This window comes from Mesocricetus auratus, unplaced genomic scaffold (genome assembly GCF_017639785.1).
Source record: "Mesocricetus auratus isolate SY011 unplaced genomic scaffold, BCM_Maur_2.0 Super-Scaffold_100714, whole genome shotgun sequence".
Lineage (NCBI taxonomy): Eukaryota > Metazoa > Chordata > Mammalia > Rodentia > Cricetidae > Mesocricetus > Mesocricetus auratus.
The window spans coordinates 1,394,346-1,404,129 of NW_024429270.1; the positions used below are offsets into that span (position 1 = coordinate 1,394,346).

At 44.7% G+C, this 9,784-nt stretch overlaps 1 long non-coding RNA gene across 1 annotated transcript; it reads left to right on the plus strand.

The window, feature by feature from the left end:
* The first annotated feature begins 167 nt into the window (after positions 1–167).
* LOC121137903 lies at positions 168–9,460 on the plus strand. The gene is made up of 2 exons (XR_005875170.1): positions 168–430; positions 9,103–9,460. It is a non-coding gene; the product is annotated as an uncharacterized LOC121137903 (long non-coding RNA).
* Positions 9,461–9,784: the final 324 nt, after the last annotated feature.

Sequence of the window (9,784 nt, forward strand, 5' to 3'; positions counted from 1 at the left end):
AGCCCACGGGGGCTTCACCTCACACTGTGCACCATGACCTAAGGAAACTGTGCGCACAGTTCTAAGTCACCATGTTCCCCTCATGACGTGAGATGTTTCGTTTGTCCTCGGGATGGTGTGGCAAGCTCTTCTGTGAACCGTTCCCACTAAAGGAGAAATGAACTCACTGTGGCCTTATGCAGCAGAGCTCTACAGCGTAGTTTCTTCTATGCCTTGGGAAGAATGTTCCATTATGGCGTCATGGTTACCACGGCATCTCTCAGCAAACATTTGGACTTAGGAGAAACAGGATGAAATGCGTGTTATTACCTGGGCTTGACGAGGTTATTCTGGAAGATGCCTTCTGGGTGTGGCTAAGAAGACTCCCCCTTTGGGAGACGGCTGCCTCCTGCTCAGCTCCTGCCCTCACGTACACAAGTTGCCTGACAGAGTGAGCATGTCTCCAGTCCCTCACACAGCCAGGGTGGCCTCTGGGAGACGGAGCTCAGTTTTCTTCCCCCATGCTCTCAGCTTGTGGGTCCAAGCTAAGGTACTGGGCAGGTTCTAGGAAACCACATGGCCAGGTGGGATCTGCTCTCTAACAGGCCTTGGTTTCACACAACTGCTAGCGCTGGATGAGTGTTGACAACTTCATGGTAAGATACAACTCCGTAGAAACACAGAGTCCTAGCAGGCTACTGGCCTGGGCCCTCAGAAGAGATTCACTTGGTGGATAATGGTGACCAAAGAGAGGAAGTCTGGGGAAATGGAACGTGGGTCCTAAGAAGGTGGTGACTGTCTCCTGCTGACCCCTGCTGTCCTCTGGGGAATGGGTTTGGGCTGTGAGAGCCAATCTGTCCATTGTTTGACGTTGGAAGTCCCTGTGATCTTTCCTGTGCATTTTCTCATTCCCAACCGATAGCCTCCCTGGAAGAACAAAGGAAGTGTTTCCCAGATAAGGATACAATGGCCCAGATTGGTCATTTCCCTGGAGTCACCCACCTGGCGATTGGCAGGGGAAGGGCGAACGCAGATGCTTCCAGCCCGGAGGTGGCGAGCCATCTCTGAGTCAGGCCACGACTGTTTTTATCAGGGGCAGGGCCAGAGATCAGAACTGGGACAAGGCTATAGCTGCTCTTGAGGGGGTGGGGACTGTTAAGTGACCTTTTCTTGAGCAGTCTGTTTCTATTCACGCCAGATAGAGAACATAGGCACAGACAAAAAAAAAAATGATTTCTATCCTAGTGAACCAGTGAGTTTACTGAAGTTACTCAAAGATGTAAAGGTGAGGAGGTTACTTGTGAAACCATGAACTTTTATCAGAAACATACTTTTTAGAAAAGTCCAATGCTTTTGAGGGAAATCCCATTAATTCCTCTTTGATTATGTTTATGAAGCCAAGAGGCTGCTTATCACCACCGAAGATGAGGTGTTTGGGAAATGCTATCTGTCATTTCCTTCACTCTCCAGGATTAGCTGATAAAATAATAATTGCCTGGCCAGCTCTCCAGTGCCATGCTCATAGCAGACATCACTAATCTAACACCACACCGTTCTCCTGAGTCTGAACTCACTCCTTAGAATACTTCTCAGAATAGACAGTCATTACCAATCAGTCATTTCACAAGAAAAAGACCATTTTATTCACAAGAACAAAAGACTCACTTTCACCTTCAAAGAAAAGACAGGTTTATTCAGCAGCCTCCAGCACTTAAAATGAGAATATACAGCATACTAAATAAACTAACTCAAAATATCAATTTCCATACTAAGCATTGTAAATGATTTGCAAAACAATGAAAAAAATTATGGTTATTATTAATGGCTTAATTAAAGGAGATAATTATACTGATACTTGAACGAATAACAAGTGTGTAGTAGATTGTTAGTTTGACTTTGGAATTCAAGAGTTTGACATTTTTTTGCAGAAATATTCAAGATTTTTCTGGCTATTTACAGTCCCATTTCCCCTGTTTCTCTGGCCTGGCAGACTCAGTCTACCCTGCATCTCTATGTGTTTCCCTATGTTGAACACACATCTAAACTGGATTGTGTATTTAGCGGCCTTCTGTGTCTGATTTCTTTTATGCCGCATGATGATTTCAAGGCTATATGTGTTACTGTGTTTATTAGTGCTTCATTCTCTTATAAGGCCAGATAATATTACATACATGTCCATATACTGATGGACATGCGTGCGCTATTACCCCCATCCATTCTCCTCTTATGAGAGGACTGTTTCTGTTTTGGGGATACTATGGATAATGTAATTATTCCTATTTATCTGACTTAAGTTTGTTGGGCCTCTTGCCTATATTGAACCACGCTTTCATCATATCTGGGGCCACTGTTACCGTGACCATTTCTGCCCCTTTATCTCTGTGTTTGCATTACACATACGTAGGTCAACTTTTGGCAACCGAGTTCATTTGTCTTTGTTTCTCAGGCCTGATGATCTTGATTGATTTAAGTCAGCCAATTGTTTCCCTCTCGGTTCCAGTCTGATGCTGAAATGCTCTATGGAATTTCGGGGGTGGTTATTATGATTTTCAGCTCCAAAAATCCCATTTGGGTCCCTTTTTAATGTTCTAGCTCTTTAGTTATTTATTAATTTTATCTCCCTGTTCATTCACTGTTCCCATAATTTCCTTTTTATATTTAGTTCTTTGAATATTCTGAAAATAGGTAGTTGTTCTGGGGACTGTAGCTCCGTGGTTGAGCCTGGGTTCATCCCTACCACCGTGGGAAGGTCCCCTGCATGCAGACTATCATTGGCTCTTTGTATGTCCCATAATTCTTTGAAAGTAGGGGCAGGACTCAGACCAGTTAAGACCCCACAGAGCTGACCTTCCTGTGGCCTGGCTGGTTTTCTTTCTAGGCATTCTTCTGGTTCCTTGGTTTCCAGACTTCTAAAAACTTAATCCTAACAATTTTTACAAGATTTTTAAATTTATTCTATGTGTGGGCAAACTTTTAAAGTTCCTTACCTGCCGTTTTCACTAGTTTGCCTTATCCACTCATTTACTTATATTGTGATGAATATACATGGACACCCCCTCATCACTTAAACCTTTTAGGTGGCAGTTCAGTGGTGTTAATGTACTAGCGCTGAGCAACCATCACCACTGTTTTTCTCTAGAACATTCTTTTTCTGAAGCAGGACATATGTATGTACCTTACCTAGTAGTCCCAGAGGGCTGGTCCAGAGCTTTATGTAGACCAGGCTGGCCTCAAACTTGTGGTGATCCTCCTGCCTCTGTCCCTTATATGCCAAAACTTCAGGTAGACACCATTGCACTGGTTCCAGAGGTTTTCATCTTTTTAAATGGAACGTCACCTATCAAACTGTAACCCCATCTCCTCTGTCAACAGGCACCATTCCATTTCCATCTTTAAGAATCTGGTTACTTGTGATCCCACGTATGAGTAGATTCCCCACAGTATCTGTCCCTTGGTGTCCGACATTTCATTTAACACACTATCTTTTCTGTTCATTTGTGTTGTGGCGTGTATCAGAATTTCATTCTTTATGTGTGCTTGGGGTGGGGGCGGGCAGGCAGCTGAGGTTGACATCTGGAGTGTCCCTCCATCATTCTCCACAGTGTTCATGAGGCAGTCTCTCAGTCAAATGCAGAGACTACCAATGAGGCTAGTTTCCATAGTCAGCTCGCTCCAGGGATTTCTGCCTTCTGAGTCTGGAATCATATGTGGGTCACCCCAGCCACCAAGAATTATGTGGGGTCTGGACCTCAAGTTTGCACTTTATCTACTGAACCATTAACCTAGGGGCTTTTTTTCCTTTCTAAATACCACATTTTATTCACTCATCCTTGGGTGCGTGTACAGGGCATCTCCACCCTTTGTTGTGAAGAATGCTATGAACCCTGGTGTACAGTTCTCTCTCCAAATTCTGGATTTTAATTTAGTCAGACATGCACCTAATTACAACTTATTTGCCAACTTGCTTTTGAGGCAGAGTCTTATGATTCCAGGATGATCTTAAGCTTGCTATGTAGTAGTGGATGGCCTTGAACCCCTGATCCTACTGCTTCCACCTCCAAGCACTGCCCCTTACCATATACATGCAGTGCTAGGGATTGAACCCAGAACTTTGTGATCATTAGATAGGAACCCTACCAGCAGAGCTATATCTCTAGCCTCTGGAGAGTTCACAGACACACACGTTGACATACACATACATACATACATACATACATACTAAAATAAATATTTTTTAAAAGATTCAAGGCCAGGCAGTGGTGGCACACACTGTTAATCTCAGCACTTGGGTTGCAGAAGAAGGCGAATTTCAGTGAGTTTGAGGCCAGCCTAGTCTACAAAGTGAGTTCCAGGACAGACAGGACTGTTACACAGAGAAACCCTAACCCTAACCCTAACCTTAACCCTAATCCTGTCTCCAAAAACAAAAACAAACAAAAATAAGCAAACAAGATTCAAAAGCTGATAAGGCAGTTTGGTAAAGCTGCAAGACTACACATCTAACATACAAAACTTAGGGCTGCAGCTATGGATCAGTAAGTGAGTGCTTGGCGTGCAAGCACGGGTACCTGGGTTTGGATCCCTAGCACCCTCATAAAACCTGGGTACGCTGGTACATGCCTGTCATCCCAGCACTGCGGAGACAGAGACAAGAAGGTCCCAGGGCTGGCTACTCAGCCAGCCAAGCCAAGTCAGTAAGCTCTGGGTTCAATGAGAGACCCTGGCCCCAAAATTAAGGTGATCATTTGAGAAATACACTTGACACCAACCTCCTGGTCTCCACACACACACATACACATGCACAAATGTACACACACACACACACACACACACACACACACACACACATTTCGACACGCAGGAATCATAGAGAGAGAGAGAAAATTAGCAGCATTTCTACACAGTAACAGCAAACAATTGAACAAGGAATTCAAGAAAACAATCCCATGATAGTAGCACAGAAATACTCAGGGGTAAGTTTAATCAAGAAGGTAAACATTTGTCAACTAAAAGCCATGAAATACCAATGAAAGAAGACCCAAATGACTAGAGAAGTAGTCTCTGTTTGGGGGTTGAAATGATTAACGTTGCTAAATTGCCCATAATTCTTAATCTACTGATTGTATGCAACTCCTATCAAAAATTTAATGGCAGCATGTGTGGCAAAACACACCTTTAATCCAAACACTTGAGAAGAAGAAGCAGATGAACCTCTGTGTTTGTGGCTGGCCTTGTCTTTAGAATAAGACCCTGTCTCAGGAAAAAAAAAATCAGTATCAATTTTTTTCATAGAAATAGAAAAAGAAATCCTAACATTCACATGGAACCACAAACAATCCTATATAAAGCATTTTTTTGCCTCAAAATAACAGAGCTAGAGGCCTGTCACAGTTTGAATTCAAAGTATGCCACAAAGCTATAGTAATCAAAACAGTGTGGTACTGGAATAAGAATAGGTATTTAGGTCAGTAGAATAGAATAGAGTCCACATGTATTTGTGGACAGTTGGTCCTCAACAAAGCTGCCAAGGGATCACAAGGAAGAAACAACCCCTTTGGTACCCAGTGTTGATATCCACATGCAGAAGAATGAGATCAGCCCCTTCCCTCACTGTATTCCAAGGTAACTCAAGATAGATTAAAGCTTAAACACAGATCTGAAGCCATAGACCATTGTTTGTAGAGGAAAGCACAGGGGAAAATGGACATTTTAGGACTTTTGTGACACAGCTCCAAAGCATAACAGCAAAAAAGCAAAACCAGACCAATGGGCCGTGAGTTTGTACAGTGCCAGCCTATGGAGAAAGAAAGAAAGCCAAAACACTTGCCAAGGAAAAAAACAGAATGAAGAACGGCCTCCGGCATGAGAGCATGTATTTACAGGTATGCATCTGGCAAGGAGCTAACATCCAGGATACCTAAGGAAGTCAACTCAATAGCCAGAAAAAATTCCTATTACTCAAAACAAATGGAGTAAGAGTTGGGGCCATGGTGTGTGCCTGTAATCCTACTAAGTACTCAGGAGACTGATGCAGGCCTGCTAGCGTGAAGTCAGCCTGGGCTGCATTGAAATACCCTGTCTTAAAAGGGTATTGTACAATCTTAAAATTTTTGAAGTGGTCAAAGGAACTGGGTAGATATTTCTCAAAAGAAGACACTCGAGTGGCTGGCAGGCATACAGACGCCACACAGCATCACCAACCATCTGCTAGGACAGCTATTTCAAAAGGACAGAAGACAAGCATCAAAGAGACAGAAACCCATGTGCAGAGATGGAAGGGTTTAAAATGATGTCGCTATTTTGGAAAACAGTATGTAGGTCCCTCAAGAAAGACTTAAAAATAGAACTGTGCCAAACAGAATGAAATATGAATATCAAAGAGATAAATGCATTCCCTTCTTCATGCTGTGTTATCCAGGAGAGCTACAGTATGGAATCAACCTGTACCCATTTACAGATGAATGGAAAATGAAAACATGGTACCTACCCACCCTGGAGTATTACTCAACCTTAAAGAAGGAAATCCTGCTGTTTGTGACTGTAGATGGATCTGTAGGACATTATCTCAGAGAAATAAACCAGGCACAGAAAAGACAGTTATTTTATAACATTTATGTATGGAATCTGAAAAACCCACAGAAGCAAGGAACAGAATCGTGGATGCCAGGGGCTGTGGAGAATGATGGGGAAATGAGGCACATGGGGACCAAAGCTTCAGTTGGGCAGGGTGAGTGAGCTCTGAGGTCCATTGTACAATACAGTGGCTGTCATTAACAGCAGTGAGTCCTGCATATGAAAGTCGCTGCGAGAACAGATTGTCAGTGTTCCAGCAGGTGAAGCAGAGGATAACGATGTGGAGTTATGACCATGGTAACTACCTTGACTGTGACAACCCTTTATAGCAGATATGTATAATAAAATATCGTGTTTAGCTGGCAGGCATGAAGACCTGAGTTCAGACTGTTAGTACCCATATAAAAACTGGCCACAAACATGTGTCTGTAAACCCAATCCTGAAGAGCAGAGATGGGGGAGCCCAGGGGCTCCCTGGCCAGTCAGCCTAGGCTAACCAATGACCTCCAGGTTCAGTGACAGTTGCTGTCTCAAAAAGGTAAGGTTCATAGTAATGGCAGAGTACACCCACTGTTGACCTCTGTCCTCCCCAAGTGCACACACAGATGAGCACACCTGCACATGTGCATATGCACACATATACCACACACACTGTGACGGTTTGAATGAGCATGGGTCCCAGAAGCGCATCTGTTTCAATGCTTGGTCCCCAGTTAGTGGAACTGTTTGGGAAGGATTAGGAGGTGTGGCACTGTTAGAGGAGGTGTAACACTGCAGGTGATCTTTGAGGTTTCAAAAGCCACATCAGGCAGAGTTCCATCCTCTCCCTCCCTCTCTGTCTCTGTCTCTCTCCGTCTCCGTCTCGGTCTCTGTCTCTGTCTCCCTCCCTCCCTCCCTCCCTCCCTCCCTCCCTCCCTCCCTCCCTCCCTCCCTCTCTCTCTCTCTCTCTCTCTCTCTCTCTCTCTCTCTCTCTCCATTTACAACTGTGGGTCAGCTGTGAACACTCAGCTACTGCTCCAGCCCTGTACCCACCATCACACTTCCTGCCATGACAATAATGGACTTTTATCCCTTTAAAACTGTCAGCAAGCCCCCAATTAAATACTGTATTTATAAGTCGCATTGGTCATAATGTCTCTGCCCAGCAATAGAAGAGTAACTAAGATACACATTAAAAAAGAAACATTTTTCCACTATATATGTATATATATACACACACTCGGGGTGTGTGTGTGTGTGTGTGTGTACATATACAATTTTGTCACCTTCGAGCTGTGTGAAAAACAGGAGAGGAAAAAGGGATAACTAAGTTGAAGGAAGGAAGAAAGGAAGAAATGTATAGGAAAAGAAAGAGTTCACAGGTGAAGGTGAGGTTCCCAATATGGCCCCACCAGGAAGTCCTTCCCCTTCTTATTACTCTGAAGTCATCAGTAATAGACTTCTGGCGATTTAGCACTGGTTGGGTGGATCTAACCCTTTGCGGGTCTTCACGTGGCCTCACACCACACGTGTCATTCATTCTGTTGTTCCTCTGTGTGCCTTGGTCTAAGATCAGTGCCGTCACAGATTCCATCCTGCAAGAGGGCCTCTATTCATTCTCTCTCCTCCCTTGTTACGTCTTGTCACTATGACACAAGGCCTGAAAGATGCTTCCTGAGGGAGGAAGGATTCTGGCTTGTGGGTCAACAGGGTACAGTACGTCATGGCTGTGAAGTAGGAGTGGCTCATGGCTGGGCAGCGGGAGTGCAGGGCGCTGGTTCTGCCACGTGGGCAGTGAGGAAGTAGAGGGCTTGGGATGGAAGCAGGGCCAGGTTATAGCCGGTAACCTCCTTCTCCATCCATCCACTTCTAGAGAGGCTCAGCCTGCTAAAGGGTCCACAATCTGTCCCAACAGCACCACCAGCAAGGAACTAAGCGTTCAAACACGTGAGCTTTTGCAGGACATTTCACACTCAAGCAAAGATACTTGTCCATGGACATCTGAACTGTTACCAATTAAAAAATATATTTAAAAAATAATTCTGCAGCAAATATGGCCCCACAGGTCTTAGTGGTACCTCCATGTTCCATTTACGGCATTGTCTCACTGCAGATACACTATCACTGTCTATACCCAGTCTTCCTAGGTGGAGCTCTTCTGGGACACACACCTGTGGCACCAGCGCCACAAGCCACTCTAAGGTATCAGGAAAAGAGAGACAAGACATACAAACTGTTTGTACTAAGAGAATGTATGTGTTGCCTTTATTGCCAGGAGAGAGTGTGTGTGTGTCTTCATTGTAAGTGCTAACAGGTCTCTCCCTTGTAGGAGGGAGGAGCTTTTTATACAAGTTTACAGCACAGTGGAAAAAACCCCAGGTAGAAGAGATCGTTGTTTTCCTCCTGTTAGATGTTGATGTCAGAGGGTCAAGGTCAGGGCAGTAAGCCAGGACTAGAAAACAGGAAGCACTTGGACTGGAATACAAGTTGCCCTTGTAGGCTGACCAGCAACTCACAGAGACCCCATGGGGCTGGGGCCCAACACACACCACCTTGTCTTCTGTTTCTCAGGGTTAACAACCAAAGCCACGAAGGAAATGGAAAGCAAACCTAACCACGATCTGCTGGGGCTATGGTCCAAACTACAGCCAGACTCCGACCTAGACACACCTCTGGACTGGCCGTCATCTAGTCCTCATTGTTCCCAGAGGAGGCTTTAAGAGTTCCCTTAAGTGAGAAGCACATGGCACCAGGCCACCAGCTGGTGCTTCACAAAGGACAAAAACGGCCACCAGGTCTGGTGTTGTCCCTGTCCATCCCCCTCCGTCCCCCCTGCCCCATCCATCCCAGCCCCACAAGGATCCCTTTGCAAATTAAACTGATGGCTTTGTGGTTAAGTTTTTCACATTAAAGTTAGCAGGGCTGAAAACTAGAGTCCCTGTGGAAGCCCTGCACAGTGCTGCACACTGAAGGAATCTGCAGCCACCGAACAAGATGCAGTTCAATGCACAGGCCTCCAAAAGGCCATCCATTGCAAAGTCAAGCAAGCTAAGACGCAGGAAGGAGACCGATTTATTTTTTCTCTAGACACATTATGAAAAGATCACTTTAGAAAATGTCTGACGGGCTACACCTCCCATGGAAGCGAGCTAAAGATGCGGGGGTGGTGGGAAGGAGAAAGGGCTCTTTTATTTTTGGCTTTATTCAGCTTTATGCTTTCCCTTCAATAAGCTTGTGTTGCTTTTTTTATAGT